The sequence below is a fragment of the Rhinatrema bivittatum genome, chromosome 15 (assembly GCF_901001135.1).
Source record: "Rhinatrema bivittatum chromosome 15, aRhiBiv1.1, whole genome shotgun sequence".
NCBI classification, from domain to species: Eukaryota; Metazoa; Chordata; class Amphibia; order Gymnophiona; family Rhinatrematidae; genus Rhinatrema; species Rhinatrema bivittatum.
This window is the reverse complement of record NC_042629.1, coordinates 9,346,515-9,367,923: the sequence shown is the minus strand read 5'-3', so window position 1 is coordinate 9,367,923 and position 21,409 is coordinate 9,346,515.

Genomic DNA, 21,409 nt, shown 5'->3' with positions numbered 1-21,409 from the left:
CATCAGTGTGTTGGTGCTAGTCTTTCTGCTTCTTTGTCCCTTTATCGGCACCTTGTGGTTTTTTCTTACACCCATTCTGCTTGCTATGTTCCCCCTTCATTGTGCTGTAGGATGTTGATGCCACTTGCTTGCCACTTCGCCTGTTGTGCTGCCTTTGAGGGTTCATGCAACTGTTATCGGTGCTCTCTTTTGAAGCTGTGGTGTGTTTTTGACAATCTCGCTGCTGCTTTGTACCTCTGTTAAAGCACTCTTACCACTCCTGGTACCCCTTTGCCCCTTTATTTATTTATTTATTTATTTATTTATTTTTAGTTTTTATATACCGATCTTCTTGCATTAGATACAAATCAAACCGGTTTACAAGGAACAAAAAACTGCCTGTAAGGAGATACATGGAACCAAGAACATACAGTATAATAAACTGGGCAACTTATTTATAAATTTAACTGACCAGAGAAAAACAATTTATATTACATAGTCATAAATGATCTAAAGTAGATCGATCCATTGATTTGGGAATGGATCTAGAGGATGCCTTAGGCTATTCATGCCACTTTGGTGCCACTTTGCCACAGTCTAAGTACCTTGGAGCTCTTTTCTTGTTCTGATGATTGCTCCCCAGAAGTTTCATCAGAATTGATAAGAAAACCCCAATTCTGTAGTCAAAAATAGGCTGCAAATACTTCCCCATTGACTTTAATGGGAAAACGGAAAACGAATAAAATGAATCAAACAAATCAGGTTTTCCCCCTATGAAACGAATGCAACAAATTTGGGTCCTGGTGAAACAAATACAAATCAAATTTTTTCCTTCTGCACATCCCTAAAAGAAATCCAAATTAACTCCCTGCATGTGGATATTGGGAGGGCAATTGCATAACATCAAATAGGTAATTTATGCATTTCCACGTGCATAAATTACACTAATTTTATGAGCATACTTTTTAAAGTTAAACATGTAAATCCAAACTCTACCTCCAACACAGTCTGTGTAAAAGTGCACAAAAAAAATCAGGTTTTGCACATACTTGTATGATAACAAACCACAAATCTGCATAACCTTTTGTTTTATGTACATAAACAGCTTTGAAAATTCACCCCGTTACGTCGAATGATTTACATTCTCCTGAAACTTAAACTCAAATATTAATACTAATTACTAAGGGCCCAATATTCAGAGCTGGCTGTTTAAGTAATTTAGGGGGTTATTTTGCAAGGCTTTTCACGTGCGATAGCTTGCCGGAGGCAGAGTCGGGGTGGTGAGGGGAGGAGGTGGGGCAGCGAGGAGGTGGACACGGCAGTATTTTCGCTGGTGGCGATAAGGTAAGCACCGTTATCGTCGTCTAACGCGGCTATGTGGCAACTGCTGAACATATTCAGTGGCTGCTTCTTAGCCGCATAAGTTCCTCTTATCTGGCTAAATAGCACTGAATGCACTTTGACTATAGATCTCTAGAATTTTAAGTACAATAACAGTATTACAGAATATTATTTGGCTCCTTTTCTTTAAACTATGCTTTTCCAATATCCAGTAGATGGTATTTACATTAGTTGCTTGTAAGTGTATAATATTAAACCAAACATTGAACAGAGGCTGATGAAATTCCTAAGCGTGCAGCTGTAACAAGCCTTGATAAAACTACTACTGGAATCTTGGTCCTTCAGGAACTTGAGATGGCACGTTGATAATTTAAAGTCCTACTACCATGAAGATTTTCAGTGCATTGGAAGCAGCTTGCCTCATTAATTTCATGACCTGATACAGTACCTTTTCATGGAGGGACAATTACTCCATTCATTCACTCCATCATATTAGAATGGCTGTTTCCTCAGAAAATGATCTCTCACAGGAAGCAGAATTACATTATCAAGAAGATAAATCCAGATTCACTTGGGAAGTGAGATTTTTACTACAATTAAAATAGTTTAACTGTTGTGTTTATTCATGCTACCTGAAGTAATTCATGCTAACTTTTTTCCCATTGTCTCAATTGTTTGTGGCATCCCAGTCATTTCCTTGTCATCCCACTGCACATCATTTATACCTTTCCCCATTGCTACCCCACCTCTTACCTCTGGATAGTGGATACTGCATAAAATCTTCTCTTGCTTTACTGCTAGAACGACCTTCTATTCTGTAACAGCCATTCTGCAGGCACAGAAGGAGGGCATGTCAGAGGTTTTTGAGATGATCATTTATCTTCAGAAGATAAAATTATTTAAATGGGAGAATACTCCAGAATCACTGGCAAACTAGACCTAAGCAAAATGTGTAGAGCAAGGGGTCCGGATTTTATTTATTTATTGAATGAAATGTCATGAGTCACGTTTTATCCTAATGTGATTTAAAGTGAGTACGTTATAAACCTGTGATAAAAGTAACCAAGCCTTACATCCAGCATTAAAAGCATAGTACCGAACCACCTGACTCACGGTGAAAACAAGCCCTACAGCACAGCAGGGGGCCAAAGATAATGCCAATTAGTTCATCCTGTCTGTTTTCTGCTATTTGCATGCTGGGAAAATTTGATGAAGTAATTTAGTAATTTGAAGCTGCATGTTGTACCCATAATGATCCAAGAAAATAGCATTTTGACTTCAAATGAAACAATTAAATTGCTAGTTAGCTGCTAAATCCACAACAGAGGAGTTCAGGCTGTTTTCTACAAGACTAAAATGAATTTAAGTATTGTATACATTTAAACTGTGAAACATCTTGGAGATGAAGAATGTGACTTATTTGCCTTCAGCGGCTGCAGTGTAAATATAATACTGTTGTGTACTTGAATTAAGGAGACTGTTATCGTCACCTATAAGCTACTAAAACCCATCTTGTAAATGAAGAACATTGGTATGAAATCTGCAGATTTCTGAGTCACATAAATGTCCCCTGGAAATATTACCCCTCAGAATTTTTTCTAAGGTTGGCTTAAAAAAAAAAAAATCTATTTATGCTTGTTAGGGGGTATTTTGCTTGCCCCATGGAGATTTATTCTCACCTTTGAATTGCACAAAATAGAGTCCTCAGTGTTCACGTGGAGCTGTTCTTTGCTCTTTCAAAAAACAGTCCCAGGAAAGAAGAGGCAAGCAGTGTACTGAGGCTAGGGACACAGTAAGCAAGCCAATACTTTTATACAATCAATGAGCCGCAGTGGCAGGGAGCAGAGCTTTTAGAGCAAGATTACATTTTATAATCTTTATCCTCAGACGTTGAAAGCATCAATGCTATGTGATTCTCTGATATTCCAAAATTTCTATATTAAAAGAAAGGCATTTTTAGCTACGTTACCTCCTGCTTTTATAATGCTTAGGAATCACTATCAAAAACCTCAAGAACATTCAATGAGAAATGGGCCTTTTGGATTCTGAGTCCTGTGGCCAGAGGTTCATCATCTCACCTGGGTGTTTAGTATATTTCAATCCACAGACTATCCCGGGGGGAGGGGGGGGGGGGAGAATGTCCAGTGGAAACCTGATCTATTTTTGAATTGACAAAATTAATTTACCGAGTGAGGCTTGGAAACCAAAAATGAAAATATGCCTGGAAATTTGTGAGCCTAGGCCTCATCATCGCCTTCCACAAGTTGGGCCCCACCTGAGACTCCAAGCCCATCCTGAAATGAGCGGCTGGCTGGGATGATCTACAGCGTGCTCTGCAGTCCATGATGTGTAGATTAAAGGAAGTGCAGCAGGAAACAGAGCACACCGGCACTAACACATTTCTATGCCTTTCTATGGAGGTAGAGAACCAGCTTTTCCCATCAATGTCAATCTGCAAGAATTCATCCTGCAATTTCTGGTCTGGCAATTATACATGAAAATGCTGTTTTAGTGACACATCCTCCTTATTAGTAGTTATTTGAACAGATTGTTTCGTTGGTTAAACTATCATTAATATACAATCGGGATAAGTAACTGAAAGATTGTTTTGTAACCCCGCTGTTGCTTAGCCTGATTTCTGTTAGAGCAATAGGTGCCATGAAAATACACAATCACAGGTACAAATACATGCACACAGGCAGAGAAACACATGCAGTCCAGGGATTTTCAAGCAGCCAACATTGCTGCAGAGTCTATAGGTACTTTTTATCCATTGTCTTTCTGTCAATTTTCAAAGGATTCACAGCTAATTTTCATGGGCGAAATGCCTTTCACCTCTCAAGCTCACTTTGAAAATTGCTCTCAGTATTTTGCAGCTTTACACCTCTTACAATCTCTGGTTGTCTCGCTGCTTTTCACAGCGAGGCTGCACACTAGAAAGAAGAAATCACTACATACGGCACCTGGTATCACTTGCATCTTTGCACATTTTGCTTTCCCTCCCCCTCAATTCAAACTTTGTAGCACTAAGTAGCAAATAGCAATAGCATTGCTGAGAATAATTTGCCCATGTTCTTGAGGCACAAAGTGCAAGTAGATGTGAAACTGCAGAGGGGAAGGATTATTAAACCATCTACAAAGAATTCACGCTGGAGAGAAATCATTTGGCCTGGACAAATGTGCTAAGGTGACCTTCCTGAAAGGAAAACAAAGCCAAACTGAAAACATGTCGAGCCTCTGACTAAAGACTGTAATAGAAAGGAATTTGAGCAGGAAGGTGTACATAAATATCTAGAAGTAGAGAAAAGTGCAACAATTCAGCAAAAAGCAGTGAGAACAGTGTACTACAGGAGCCTGAAACCAATACTGAAAAGTACTTTATCAACATAGACTAAAATACAAGCTATCAGTCAGCTTGTAATTCCTGCACGCTCATACAGCTTTGGAAATGCAGACAGGCCCCCATAAAGATCTTGAAAAATTGTAGTTAAGAACAAGAAAACTCCATGCTCACCAGGTAATCTATAAGAACTAACGTATACTGAGAATGTACATCCCAAGGGCTGAAGGCAGTATGGGTTTCATAGAAATAGATTTCACACAGAGCTACCATCATAGACCTCCAGGCATACTTAACTATCAATTCAAATACTCAAAAAGAACTGAAGTACAAAAGTGCATGGCCACAATCAGTCTCCATTCTTAAGCTTGGACAACCATTCAATGAACAGAAGGAATGAGTGAGACTCCATCAGCACACTTATAGAAAGAAGCAAGAACATTTGGAAACAAGAGAAAAAAAAACTTCAAGGAAAAAGATCAGCCAACCAGGAAAGAGCATTGGCAACCATGAGCAAACACACAAATATAGCAGGAAATGTAAAGAGTTACTTTCACAAACAGACAATAATCAAAACCTAACAGAGGAATGGCTAAGGAGAGGTCGGCTTAAATCTCAAGATGAGATACTTCCAGCACAAGAGAAAGGATGGTTCATTGCCAACACAGGAAAAAAATGGAACAAAAAGACAAATGCAGATTCTGTAAAACAGAACTGAAAATGGTTATGCATCTCATTGCTGAGTGCAATGTGCCGTCAGAACTCCTGTATAAAAAAGGGCATAATAAGGTGCCACGGCTTATCCCCTGTGCAAACCCTAGCATCAAGACCCTCCTAGAGTGGCAGAAAATAAAGTTCTGATCACCTGAGACATTCCCATTCCAACCACTAAAAAATATATCTTTCTGGTAGCAAACCAGACTGTTATGATTTGTGGGTACGTGGGCCCTTGGCCTGAGATGCAAGTTGTTACTTCCTGTGGGAAGGACCCCCACAGGTCTGCACCGTTGGGAGGCGAGGTCAGAGACAGCAGAGAGCTCTGGGTGAGGCAATAAAGGGATCCCACGGCAACAGGAGAGGACCCCCGTGAGAGTAGACTGGAGGCACTACCTGGGCAGGGACCCCGAGGGAAGGACAACCCCGAAGCGTAGGATGATGATGATGATGTAACGCCGTAGGCCAGCCCACAGGACAGGGAAGCCTGAGCTGAGCCTCTAATGATGACGTAGCACTGCCCCGAAGAGCGGAGAAGTGTTGGAAGTCCCAGTAACATTCGTAGGTGCAACCCTGAGGAGCAGGAAAGCGCACAAGTCCCAGGGAAGCCGGGGAGTGCTACCCCAAGGAGCGGGGAAGCTCTGGCAATCACTGTAATATGAAGGCATGGTCCCGAGGAGGGGAAGGCGTGGACAGTCTTGTTCAGGCTGCGGGCGCAACCCCGAGGAGCGGGGAAGTCCCTCTGTAGAACTCATGGATAGTTGAGGTATCCCAGAGGTAGTCCCGAGGAACTTGAGGCCCTGCAGGTTAGAACCCAGGAGATGCAGAGCCAGCCGAGGAGTGGGATAGGCAAGGAGAGTGAGTCCCCGGTGCATGCACTGGCCCCTGAGGAGCGGGGACCAGACAGGGTTCAAGTCCAAGGCACGAAGCATAGTCTCAGGAATACGAAGCAGTAGTCGAAGACGTATGGAACTTGTTGCCAAGTCGGCTAGCTGAGGGCGAAGGTAGAGTTTAAATACATTGGTCCGATGATGTCATCAACCAGAGATGCCCCCGAGGTTTCCTCCGAGAAGGCTTCAAATGAGGGCCCGGTGGCATGCACGCCTCTGAAGGCCTGAAGTCGAAGAAGATGGCAGCGGTATCCAGGCCGCCATGAGGAGTCCCGGGGAACGCGGCGGTGAAAGCTGGCCCAAGCCGCGAGTGGCCCCGGGGAGGGCAGGAAAGCAGTGCAGGAAGTAAGTACACGTGGTCGCAGGCATCTGCGACCGACGGTCATAACACAGACTTTGTGGTAAAGGAGAAAAGTACAAGAACAACATTGCTGATAGAATACTGCTGATAAAATAGTATCAAGTGACTTCTCTGTATAATGCAGGTATTTATTTTATTTATTTACAAGTTTTTATATATCGTCATTCGGTGGGTTCCATCATAATGGAGAGAAACAAGATGCTTAAATACAAAAGAGATGCAGTCTGAGACCAAGAAAATGTGACACAGAAATTGTCCTAGTTGTATTGAGAGCCACTGGCCTGATTGAAAGGAATTTCCAAGTGGACCTTGCTATGGTGCACATACATATTAAATCCTATCAACTGCAGAAGGCCACCCTCTCTGACATAACACACGTATTAAGAAGAGCACTAGCAGTAAATCTGAGAGACTTTGAAATCTTACCCAACATACCCTGGTTTGCAAGTAAGGTTCACTCCTAACTAGATATGTTCAAAACAAATCCATTTTGGAGAAACTACTCTGAGAGAAATCCTGCAGTTATGATAGTTTGATATGATTTGCTTGTTTGTGGACTACTAAATATGTGGTGGTTGGTTTTAAAGCACGACTGCTGCCTTTAAGCTGTGTGCATGTGTTGGGAACAATAAGGAGCATAAACTACTCCAAGTTGTCACACTAGTATCATCAATAAGACATATTAAAGTGAACTCTAAATTTATATCATTAACTTGATTTTACTGTAATATGAAGTAGGAGGGGGGGGGAAAGTTAGGGACCAGAATCAATTCTTTGCAGGCCAGGAAATGCTGGACTGTGTTAGACAGTGAAATCCATTTCTGATCAATGACACATTCAACAGCAAATTCCTATTACTGGTATGACCACAGATATCTACTAAACCATGCAATAACAAGGTTCAGGGAAGTTACAGTGTGAGTATAATAATTTAATAAAGTAATAATGCAAGTTAACTATAAATGCATTATATTTATGACAAGGTTGCTGCAGTATAAAGTGATCAATAAGCCGCTTGGCAAATGACGTATTTCTAACTCAACTTAAAACAATATCTCACCAAATATAGTGCAGTGTCATCATAAGATGCAAATTATCTCATGTCACTGCTCCACGTCTCAAACTCACTTGCTTCAAAATGTAAAAATGTAAAGAAACTAGGACTGGGTCACTGACAGATAGAAAGAAGGGCAAAAAAAAAAAAGGGAATAGTGGAGATGATTCAACTCACATCATGATTTAAAGATTGTGAACCATAAACCCCTTTAAACCACAATCTGTGCATCGTACCATGGAGTCATAAAACCAAACATGTATCAGAGGTCAGTAGCTGAAACATTATTGAGCCACAATCAGGTCCTGGATAGGAGAAGATTCAATATTGCTCCAGGTGAAAACAACTGGAACCAAATGACCCAAGACTAGTAGGAGGTATCTAGGAGTTCAGCCACAGTGCTGGAGAAGGATCCCAAGTGCCAGGTGTGCAGCAACTGTACTGGAATAGGATCGCTGGAGCAGGAACAAGACCAAAAGAACAGAGGTTCTAGAGGATGCATATCACAAGACTGCTGTGTTAGCAAAGATGAGCTTCTTATGTACGTCCACCAATCAGAGTACTCCCTATGTGCAACCAATGGGGCAACCATGGGAAACTCCCCTGGCCACTCTGTGACTCTGAATCTCCCACGGCCCCTCTGCAGCTGCCTAGCCTTTGCCTTCTAGAGATGTTGGTTCAAGTTCTGTTAACAACAGACAATTTTTGTACCTATGGCTTTGTTTAGAAGCCCAAGTATGCCTGTACTTAGTTGTTGTTAGTGCTGGCTACATAATGATATTCAGGGTTTTTTTTAAATCATGTTATGTAAATATGCACATTAGCAAATCTATAGCCTTGTATTTTGTTTTTATATTCTTTGTCTTAATCCATGTGTGTTAAATTGTATTGTTTTTATTGTAATCCATTTTCAACAATTTTATAAAAGGCACAAATCAAATATTTATTAAATTAAACCCCAAAACTGTACTTCTTAATACACAAATCTCAGATCGCTCACCCATAAAGGCAAGCCCAATTGCTTAAATCTGACATAAAATATACATTTTATGGTCAGTTCATATTGATTTTATTTATATGCACTTATTTGTAAATAATTTGTATCCTTTTTGTAATTGCGTATTTATCTGACTTAGTTCATATTCTCATGCTAGCAGAGAAAATGAAGCTTTAATCAGGCATTGTAAATCTGTCTCTTCCCTGGTCAGGGCTGGTAGCCCTGAGCAGTGTTGGTTAAAGAATTTCAATTGCTGGTCACATGATGCTGTCAAAAAATTGCAGTGTTTGACTTTTCTCAAGCATTTTGATCATATGCTGCATTGTCAAGGGAAATGTTGTAGTCAAAATGAAGACACCACTTTAGCGCAAGTCTGACAGAAAGTTAAGTACCTAGACTGTTACAGCTGATTGTCACGTCTGATTTTGCAAACTTGCTCTGTGCTGTCACTTCGGAGGGAAGTGTTATGCTGAACAAAGAAGTTGAGCGTAACTAAGCTCATTATCTGAAGTAAACATTATAACACTTCTTCTCTCATGAACACATAATGAGATATTAATCGTTGCATCACCAGCTTGGTTAATTGAAAAGCATAGGGTCCATCAAGCCCAGCCTTGTTTTTGTTGACCGATCACCACTGCTGTGCAGTAATCCAGGAGAAAGTGAAAAAACCCTACTGCAACAGGTTTTCAGTAGAACGAGTAAAAGCTCCTTCTTGACCACCATTATGGCAAATCACATTGCGTCAGTACTTTTACTTCTCACATTCTTGGCTCCAACTCTTAACCCTTCTCCCAAAACAAATATCTCTCCCCAATACAGCCTCCGATAAAGCTCAACTCCTGGGTTAAGCTCTGGATCTCATCTATGCAAATTGTCTATTTCTGGGAAATTCTTGGATGTTGCACCCTCAAATCTTTTAGAACGCATTGTTTATGTTTAGAAAAATTGCTGCAAACACTAAGATGGATAAATTTGCGTTGCAGTAGCGCAGCATGTTTCCCTGTAATGCAATTCTGAAGAAAGCTTGTCCCTACTTTTCTATGCTGTGATCTTCCAGTCCGTATCTTTCTTGGAAATCCACCAAGAGGATTAGTAAGGAGAATATTTTTGTTGAGCAAAGAGCAGCAGTGTCAGCAAGATCAGCAGCTGGGGTGCACAGATTAGCAAACTGGGCTACAGTTTTCAGCATTTGCACTAGCTTGAGTTGTTTGGAAATAAATAGTTTTACAAAACTGGATGACATAGGAGGCATCACACTGGAGATATGCTTTGCTGGTGTTTCTCTCCCAAAATCCTGTTGGTGTGCATAATGTGGGTAAAATTCACACAGATTTTAAATTCCCACTACTTTTTGTGGGGATAAAAGTACCTGCTCTGTGAACAGGCTGTATACTTTCACTCCTAATGGGAGGGAAGGAGCAATATTCATACTGTAATTTTATGCAGATAAACATATACATATGCAGATAAACATATACATATGTTGGATTAGTGCCCCCCAAATGCTATCAGGAATCTCCAGAAATTATTTTTCTGCTTAAACATCTGCACATTATTTTCCATAAATAAATGTCCTTTTTATGTAGCAAAGAGCCTCCAAGCACCTGACAGACTGAAAGGCTCACGTTTGCCCGTCTGCTATGCATGTGAGTGTGTGGAAGCCATAACCCCTGATCTGTAATCATTTTCCGTCTGTGCAGATGGCCTGCTTCATTTTTGGGGAGTTATTCTTAAATGACAATTTGGGATACGAGAAGAAACATCTGAATAAGCAATCATCTATTATAGCAATTCTCCGGTGCATGCGAGAAAAGGGAATTAGTAGTTTAGCAGAATCTTCTTTCAAGAGCGTCCCATGATACTATTCCCAGGCATATGTGCAGATCAGCATGGCCCATTGGAGCCAGCACGTAACACATTCTCCCTTCTTCTGAGCTCTCTGCAGAACTGCAGGGCAATTTTCTCAATTTCTTTTTTTTTTTAACTCATTCATTCTCATATTTCTGCAGTTGTATTTCAGAAGGCAACAATTTATAACATTTCTGATGTTACAGTAAGAAGTGTTTTTCTTGCTTTACCATGCTTCAGTTTCCTCCTGTTATGTTAAGCTTTGGTTGAAGAATAAAAATCTCTCCAATTATATAATGTAATTTCATAAATTAAAAACTCCTCTGTGTTCTCCTAAAGCAACATTTGCCTGAAGCGACTTAAAACTCCATGTTCCAGGGAAATGGGACTTCCCCAACAATCTTTGCCTCAAGTAAGTCCTGCAGTCCACAATGAATATGCATGAGAGAGGCACTGCATGCAAATCTGCCTTATGCATATTCATTGTGGATATCCTTACTGGCTAGAGGATACTCCAAGACCAGCTTGATAAACACTGGACCCTTAGAAGCTGTGGCATGTTGAACTATGGAACTCCCTCCCAACCGAACTGAGAACACAAAAAAATGTAAAAACCTTCAAAAAAGAACTAAAAACTTGGATGTTCACCAAAGCCTACCAAAACTCCCTATGACTCTATGCTACAACTTCCCTCTCTACAGGCCCACATAAACATGCAGTACCAATCCAAAGCACATAACTTAACCTGTACAATTTAACAAACAAACAGGCCGATTCAGTAAAGTCCGCGGGAGAGCGAATGAACGCCCGCTCTCCCGGCGCGTGCACAGGCCACTCGCCTGTGTGCGCGATTCTGTATTTAAATGAGGTGGTGCGGTAGAAACTGGCAAAAGGAGGCGCTAGGGACACGCTTTGTCCCTAGCGCCTCCTTTTGACCCGGAGCGGCAGCTGTCAGCGGGTTTGACAGCCGACGCTCAATTTTGCCAGCGTCGGTTCTCGAGCCCGCTGACAGCCACGGGCTCGGAAACCGGATGCCGGCAAAATTGAGTGTCCGGTTTTCGGCCCGACAGCCGCCGGCCCATTTTACATTTTTTTTTTCTTTTTTTTTTTACTTTTTTTACTCTTCGGGAACTCAGACTTAATATCGCCATGATATTAAGTCGGAGGGTGCACAGAAAAGCAGTTTTTACTGCTTTTCTGTGCATTTTCCCGGTGCCGGCAGAAACTAGCGCCTACCTTTGGGTAGGCGCTAATTTCTTAAAGTAAAATGTGCGGCTTGGCTGCACATTTTACTTTCTATATCGCGCAGGAATACCTAATAGCGCCCTCAACATGCATTTGCATGTTGAGGGCGCTATTAGGTGCTGCGGGATAGACACGCGTTTTCCGCCCCTTACTGAATAAGGGGTAAGGGAAAACACGCGTCCAAGGGCAGGTTAACAGTGCGCTCTGTTGGAGCGCACTGTACTGTATTGGCCTGAAACTATGATTATAATGACTGAGATAAATTTGTTAACAAGCTAATGATTCTTTGATCACTCTGTTAAACATCGAAACTTTGTAAACCTTTGTGATGGCGAAACCGAACGACTGTATATAAAACTCGATAAATAAATAAATGTTATGCTTGAGTTCTCTTCATGGAATAATTAGACCATGATTCTCTCATTTAAGTACAGTAAAATAAACATAAGAATGTCCACGCTGGATTAGACCAAGATCTATTGAGCAGAGCATCCTGTCTGACAGTGGTCACTCTAGGTCTCAAGTATCTGGCAGATCCCATAAAATAGATTTAATTCCTCTTACTACCAGGGATACCAATAGCTTTCTTTACCTGGCTAATAATCAGGCCGATACAGAAAAACGCGCGAGAGAGCCAGCGAGTGCCCGCACTTCCGGCGCACACACAGGCCACTCCCTTGGGCGCGCGATTCAGGAGGGTGGCCTATGCAAATTAGGGCCCGCGGTAAAAGGCGCTAGGGACACTAGCATGTCCCTAGCGCCTCCTTTTTGACAGGAGCGGCGGCTGTCAGCGGGTTTGACAGCCGACGCTCAATTTTTCCAGCGTCGGTTCTCGAACCTGCTGACAGCTACGGGTTCGGAAAACGGATGCCAGCATAATTGAGCATCCGTCTTCTGACCCGCGGGCCATTGGCAGATTTTTAATTTTTACTTTTTATTTACTTTTGGGGCCTCCGACTTAATATCGCCATGATATTAAGTTGGAGGGTGTACAGAAAAGCAGTTTTTTCTGGTTTTCTGTACCCTTCCCCGGCGCTGGCAGAAATTAACACCAGCCTTTGGGCAGGCTTTAATTTTTGAAAGTAAAATGTGCGGCTTCACTGCACATTTTGCTTTCTGGATCGCGCGGGAATAACTAATAGGGCCATCAACATGCATTTCCACTGGAGCGCACTGTACTGTATTGGCCCGAATGTGTATTGGACTTTTCCTCCAGAAGCTTGTCCAAGTCTCCTTTAACCCCTGCTATGCTACTCATCTTGACCATGTCCTCTGGCAACAGATTCCTCAGCTTGATAGTGTGCTGAGTGACAAAGTACTTTCTATGATTTGTTTTAAATCAGCTGGTTGTTAGCTTCAGGGAGTGTGTCCCCTTGTTTAAATATTATTTGAAAGGGTAAATAACCATCCTTTTGTTGTGCTCCCCGGCCATGGCAGGTTCGTGGCCAGGTTCACTCACCCCCGACGTCAGGCCTCCGGAGCTGGCCTGACCTCCTTGGTGGCGGTGGGCAGTCGCCTCCACGCTCGTGCTCCCTCAGTGTTCCCAGGACCCTCCTGTGCTGCTGCAAGTTCCTCCGGGGCCGACTAGGCCTCCCTGTGTGCGGCGTGGGGGGAGAGACGCCACCACCTCCTCTGGCCTGTCAGCCTTAGGCATGTGTGTACCTCTCTGGAATTTAAAGGGGCCATGGTAGTAAAGCTTCCCGCGGCCCCAGATGATGACGTCATCCAGCTCCACTATATACAGCAGGCTCAGATGCTCAGAGCTTGCCTTGGCAACAGGTCTCCACTCTTCTCTGCTGTGTACTTCGTTGCTGGTCCAATTCCTGTTCCAGTACCTGTCCAGTTCCTGTTCCAGTACCTGTTCCCATTCCTGCTCTACCTTCAGACAGACTTCCTTGGCTTGACCTGGACCTGAATCTGCCTTCGTCTATAGCCGCTTGCCTTCGACCTCTTGCTTGGATCTGACCTCACCTATAGCTGCCTGCCTACGACTACTCAGCCTGAACCTGACCTTGTCTCCAGCCGCCTGCTTCAAACCTCTGTCTGGACTCAACCTCGGCTCTCACCTCGCCCTACTGGGACCCTCTGTTTCCGCTGCCTTCCGGCACTCTGCCTCTGATCACCTCCATCAGGATCAACCACGCAGAGGTCCACCTAAGTCCAGCTGACCCCGGTACCCAAGAGCTCAACCTGAGGGGACCGAGGGCTGTTATTGGCGAAGCTCCAGTTGGCCTCCACTTCCCGCTTGGCCTCGCCTCCTGACTGTGGGGACCTGTGGGGGTTTCTCTGGGGTCCATCTCTGCAACACCTTTATTTACCCGTTCTATCCCACTCATGATTTTATAAACTTCTATCCTCTCTCCTCTCAGCCATCTCTTTTCCAAGCTGAAGAGCCCTCGCCTGCATAGCCTCTCATCATAACAGAGTTGTTCCATCATTTTTTTGCTCTTCTCTGCAACTTTTCTAATTCTGCAATGTCTTTCTTGTGATGATGTGACCAGAACTGTATGCAATACTCAATGTGCAGTCACACCATGGCTTGATACAGATGCAATATGATAATTTTCTGTTTTATTCTCCATTCCTTTTTGGATCATTCCTAATATTCCATTTGCTTTTTGGATCACTGGCATGCATGGACTCAAGGATTTCAACATATTGTCCATAATAACTCCAAGGTCCTTTTCTTTGGTAATGACTCCCAATACAGAACCCAGCATTATATATCTATAGTGATTATTTTTTCCCATGTTTATAACTTGGCACTTTTCCACATTTATTTCATTTGCCAACCAGTTTCCCAGTCTCCGGTCTCCTAGTCTCACATGGTCCTTCTGCAATACTTTGCAATCCTCTGCTATTTTAACAAATTTGAATAATTTTGTGTCATCTGCAAATCTGATCATGTCACTCGTTGTTCCCTTTTACAAATCATGTATGAATATTTTAAACAGCACAGGTCCCAGTACAGATTCCTGACATTTTGCTATTTGACCATTTAGTCCTACCCAGTTATGAATCAATAATAGAATACTGCCTACTATCTCATGTAAATAGGAGTCAGAAATATCCTGAGGAATCTTTCATGAGGGATTCTGTCAAATGTCTCCTGAAAATCCAAAATACACTATGGGGTAGATTTACAACAGCGCAAATTGGCGTACTTTTGCTGGCGCATCAGGCGGCAAGCAAAAGTACGCGGGATTTAGTAGATACGCACGTAGCCGCGCATATCCGCTAAAATCCTGGATCAGAGCGCGCAAGGCTATCGATTCTGTATAGCCGGCGCGCGCCGAGCCGCGCAGCCTACCCCCATTCCCTCCGAGGCCGCTCTGAAATCGGAGCGGCCTCGGCGGGAACTTTCTTTTGCCCTCCCCTCAACTTCCCCTCCCTTCCCCTACCTAACCCACCTGCCCGGCCCTGTCTAAACCCCCCCTTACCTTTGTTGGGGGATTTACGCCTCCCGGAGGGAGACGTAAATCCCCGCGCGCCAGCAGGCCGCTAGCGCGCCGGGACGCGACCTGGGGGCAGGTACGGAGGGCGCGGCCATGCTCCCGGACCGCCCCGGGCCATAACCACGCCCCCGGGCCCGCCCCCAAAACGCTGCCGACACACCCCCAAAATGCCACGCCGACCGGGCCCGCCCCCCGACACACCCCCGACACGCCCCCCTCGCCAAACCCCGGGACTTACGCGAGTCCCGGGGTCTGCTCGCGCCGGTAGGCCTATTGAACATAGGCGTACCGGTGCGCAGGGCCCTGCTCGCCTAAATCCGCCCGGATTTGGGCGGATGTAGGCGAGCAGGGCTCTTAAAATCCGCCCCTATGTCAACTGGCTCACCTTTATCTACATGTTTATTTACACCTTCAAAAAAATCTAAAAGATTGGTAAAACAAGACTTCCACTTGCTAAAACCATGCTGGTTTGTAAGCAATATAAAGGTGTTCTGTATCCTCCTTCCCCCACCCCCACACATGTCAGTACAGGTGGTGCTACAGACAATTACTTCTATCTCATCCTATACCTATGTAATCCAACTAGCTCAAAAAAGACCACAGGGTTTTTCACAGAATCAGGCTTTTATTTGTCAGATTTTTCAGGTTTACCAATTAAAATAAGAGACAATATATGAGTAAAGCTCTGAATCATTAGTAAACTTAACATATCAGAGACTTTCACTTGCTTAGGGTATATTAATAAATATAACTAGCTAACTAACCCCATAATTTTAGATTACCTTCCATTTCACTCTGAAGCAGTCTGAGGTGGCAGTCTCTGCTGAAGGAAGCAGGAGTTCTTGGCCCCAGTCACTTGCTGGGCTAAGGCTGGTCTGAGCCCTGGAGAAGAAAAAGACAGGTTTGATATGAACAGCCAGGTAACAGCAGTGCTTCTTACATGTGTAGGACACCAGAGCTCATCTGCCTTATCACAGGGAGGGCCAGAGGTGCTGTTTTGGGTGTTGTCCTCAGGTGTTAATGGTTCTTCTTTCACTGGCCCCCTGAGCCCACTCCCTGGCTTCTTTTAAGCATGAATATGTAAAACACTCATGCATAGACAAGCAGTGGGATGGATGGTGTCATTTTTATATTTCAGACTCATGGCTCCCTCTCCTATCGGGGGGAGGGGGGGGGGGGAGGGAGTCACTGCTCCTGCTGTGTGGCAACTTCAGACAAGGACCTTATCTCAGTCCTGCAACCTCTTGACTTATGAGCTGTCTTGCAGTGTCAGTACTTTTTTGTGGGCTGACCTGTCTGATACTGCCCTTTGGCTAGGCTATTTTTCATCTCTGGGCAGATTTGGGTTGTTTTCACTTCTGTGACCTGTCCCTGTCCTGGGAAGGTCTTAGCTCATTGTTTATGGAAACTAGCTATAGCCCTATGTTAAGCAGGCAGATCAGATAACCTGGGCACATATGATCATTCTGATCAAAAGTTTTTCTGTTGAAACATACATGTCAGCATCCCTCTTGAGGGGGTCAGTATTCATATTTGTTTGCAAACAATGGTAAAAAATTCAGATATCTCCTACAGGTTCTTCCCCATTAATCCATGTCTATCTACATAGCCAGTAAATTTAATTTTAAGAATGGCTTCTACTATTTTACCCAGAAATGACATCAGGCTCACCAGTCTAGTTTCCTAGATCACAGGACTCAATACTGCTAACTATACTATAAAAGAGATATGTTTTATATACAAATAAATTATATTTATTATTTAAGACAACCATGGACACTGGTGTACTCATGTCTCTCAATATTTAAATAATGCAATGCAGAGAATTAAGCACCTTGTTGATCCAGGAAGCAGGATTCTCCATAGGCTGTGATACTGTTTAGAGATGTGAATTTTTTTTCGTGTGGCCCGATCGGGTTTTTTTTTTATCGGCTGCGCCCGAGCCAATAAACAAAAAACCCACCCAACACTTCAAAACAGCTCCCTTAGCTTCCCCTTCCCCCAAAACATGTTTTAAATTACCTGGTGGTCCAGTGATGGTCCTGGGAGCGATCTCCCGCTCTCGGGCCTTCGGCTGCCACTAATAAAAATGGCACCGATGGCCCTTTGCCCTTACCATGTGACAGGGTATCCATGCCATTGGCCGGCCCCTGTCACATGGTAGAAGCACTGTATGGCCCACACCATTTTTAAAGATGGTGCCGGCCGTCCATTACTCGGTAGGGAGGGTGGGGGAAGCTAAGGGAGATGTTTTAAAGGGTCAGGGTGGGTTTAGGGATTGTTTTTGTGTGCCGTTTTTCCCGCCTTCCTCCAAAACGATGAGAACCCCACAAACAATTTTGTGGGGTTTTCCTATCGGTTTTGGGGAGCCCCTGATTTCTGATGACTTTGAAAATATTGTACGATATTTTCAATCGTCAGAAATACGATTCACATCCCTACTGTTTGCTGAATCAATTTAAGGAGGATATGTATATTAAGTTGTACAAGAGCTTCTTAGGTCATATAATGGAGGTCCCTTCTTCAGATAGATCACACTATTTTGATCCAAGGACAAAAGATCTACAATCTATAAAGGATCCGAAGTTTAAAAGTTATAGCTCATTTTCAGCTGGTTTATTGTATAGGAGTCACTTTGTGGGCTGAGAACTAGGGAAGCCAGGGCTCACATTCCACTGATGCTTCTTGTGACCTTGGGCAAGCCATTTTATTCTTCATTGCCTCAGGTACAAACTTAGGGTCTGATTTACTGTTTTAATCTTATTCCGTGTCTATGGGAAAAATGCTTAGTAAATGAGGCTGATTGTAAGCCCTCTACTGTACCTAAATTAGCATGCCTTGAACTACAAATGAAAAGGCATGTGTTAAATAAAATAAATACTGGCCTAACACCAGATATTGTAAGCTGAAGCAGTATGACAGGCAAGGAAAGGTACTTGATTTTTCCAAATAGCAAGGCTCCTGGCAGGCAAAATTTCAAGATAAAATAACTTCAGAAATACCATTCCCATATCAAATGCAAAGTCAAATATCAGGAAATTAACATACTGTAAGGGAGCATCTATTCCATCCATTAATATCCCTATTTCATCCATTGGGCAATTTAGATGTGAATAGGTGATATTACTTGCCTTAATATACTGAAGGGTAGAGATGTGAATCGTGTCCTCGATCGTCTTAACGATCGATTTCGGCTGGGAGGGGGAGGGGAATCGTATTGTTGCCGTTTGGGGGGGTAAAATATCGTGAAAAATCGTGAAAAAATCGTGAAAAATCGAAAAAACGTAAATCGCAAAACCGGCACATTAAACCCCCTAAAACCCACCCCCGACCCTTTAAATTAAATCCCACACCCTCCCGAACCCCCCCCCCAAATGACTTAAATAACCTGCGGGTCCAGTGGCGGTCCGGAACGGCAGCGGTCCGGAACAAGCTCTTGCTACTGAATCTTGTTGTCTTCAGCCGGCGCCATTTCCAAAATGGCGCCGAAAAATGGCGGCGGCCATAGACGAACACGATTGGACGGCAGGAGGTCCTTCCGGACCCCCGCTGGACTTTTGGCAGTCTTGTGGGGGTCAGGAGGCCCCCCCAAGCTGGCCAAAGTTCCTGGAGGTCCAGCGGGGGTCAGGGAGCGATTTCCCGCCGCGAATCGTTTTCGTACGGAAAATGGCGCCAGCAGGAGATAGACTGCAGGAGGTCGTTCAGCGAGGGTTCCGGCGCCTCGCTGAACGACCTCCTGCAGTCGATCTCCTGCCGGCGCCATTTTCCGTACAAAAACGATTCGCGGCGGGAAATCGCTCCCTGACCCCCGCTGGACCTCCAGGAACTTTTGGCCAGCTTGGGGGGGGCCTCCTGACCCCCACAAGACTTGCCAAAAGTCCAGCGGGGGTCCGGAAGGACCTCCTGCCGTCCAATCGTGTTCGTCTATGGCCGCCGCCATTTTTCGGCGCCATTTTGGAAAATGGCGCCGGCTGAAGACAACAAGATTCAGTAGCAGGAGCCCGTTCCGGACCGCTGCCGTTCCGGACCGCCGCTGGACCCGCAGGTTATTTAAGTCATTTGGGGGGGGGGGTTCGGGAGGGTGGGGGATTTAATTTAAAGGGTCGGGGGTGGGTTTTAGGGGGTTTTAGTGTGCCGGCTCACGATTCTAACGATTTATAACGATAAATCGTTAGAATCTCTATTGTATTGTGTTCCATAACGGTTTAAGACGATATTAAAATTATCGGACGATAATTTTAATCGTCCTAAAACGATTCACATCCCTACTGAAGGGAGTTCACTTTTCTAGCAAATTTCAGGCCTTAGATTCTCTTTCACGTTCAGTTGTTGCTCCTAAGTATGCAATCTCTTGCTGTGCATCCCAGAAGAATAGGAGAAACCACTTATGGCAGCTGAAAGCATCAGCAACATTCATCTCAACATCGTGGTGATACTGACCATGCATCTCTCATTTATTCTTAAGGAAGACATTAGATAATACTTGAAAGTTTAGGAAATCTGATTCGGAATTGTACTTAACTGTCCAAGAGGAATTTATGAGCAATGGAGGGCATGCAGGTAAGATACTATGAAATAATACTGTAGTATTTCACACACCTCATCTAGAAGGATATATATTTTTAGGATGCAAGATCATATTATTTAAATAATACACCATATTTTTCTTAAGATTGTTAGGTTATGTGATAAGAAACAGTACATCCAGGATTCATTTTACAGCAAAGTAACCAGAAAACCTAGGATGTGACCACCTGCAGATTTGAAAGGAAGATGGGGAATGTTTTTTTCAGATGTTCTAATCTGAGAAACCAACAAGGACTTTTCCTAGCTTAATGCTATAATCAGACAGGAATCCTACAGTATTTACCCCAATATTTCCTTTACTTGCATCAAGCTCTTGGCGGTGTCCCCTGGAAGTAGTGCTTCAGTGCCAGTGAATTAGGACTAAGCTGGAAACCACAAAGTCCTCCAGCTCAGCAGTGCAGATAACCAACTAGTGCCAGTTAGGTGAAAGGACCCTGGTAAGAGGGAATAGCAGGAATCTGAAATGGATCCTCCCTCTTTCCTATGGCAGCTGCCTGATTTTCACCTCTAACAGTTATATCTCCCAGTTTAGCTCCCTGGGCAGAACAGTTGTCTCATAGTGACATGTGACTGGCCGGCAGGATTTCCTCTCATTCTTTCAGAGATAAGATGAAAATTGCTCCTGGATAAATACCATCAAGTTGAGATCCTCAGCCTCCTCTGGGGTGAAATAAAACCTGAAGCTATTTCTTCTTTCTGTATTCTAAGCACAGTCTTTGAATTTGTGGTTCTCTTTTTAAAATGTTTGGATTTTCTTTAACAAGGCTACATAAGATTCAGTGGATCCCACCGTGTTCTTTTCCTCTGCAAAATGTTTCACTATTCCAGCAATTTCACTGTATTGCTCTCGGATGGCTGATTTGATTTTTATGCTGATGGTAATTTTCATCTCTTTCATCATTTTAGATACCTCCGGTTTTGTTCTGTTCTGTTCAGACTTGCTGGTGGCGTTTCACTTGGAGCTGGGATGGTGCCTTGGTTAGGGTTTGAAAGAACATTGAATTATCAATATTGCACTGGAGAGTTGTATATCAATGCAAATACTTCTGAATGCAGCAAGGAGAAACTTTCTGTTTGGAGTGGGAGCAGGCAGAGAGCCAGGATCCCAAAGTAGCCACTGAGTGATGCAGTTTAAACCATTTTCTATGCTGACGGAAGATGATTCATCTCCATAATAATGCTCTGGTCATCCTGTGCACATCCCTACAAATGCTTCCTTCCATACACACTCGCATGCTTGAGGACCTTTTATTCATTCTCCCCCCTTGCAAAAAAAAAAAAAAAAGGCTACAGTTTTTTGCAGTCGGTGCTTTCTGAGTAAACATGTGTTTACAGCAGATAACAAATGCTGAGGTTTAATTAACCTAGTTGAGATGCGCAAGCTCTTTACTCTCTGCTTCATTCTCATTACACCAGGCCCAATAAAAAGCTTGTAGAAACATTGCGTTTCACTTATATTCAATTTTAACATGGGAGACGCATAATAATTAATTGAAGGAGTAAAATAAGAGAGCGCTTGTACAGTAATTTTATGTAAGTAATGAGGAAATTTAACCAGTTCAGTGCAGGTGCTAGCTTAGCCCAGGCACCATTTT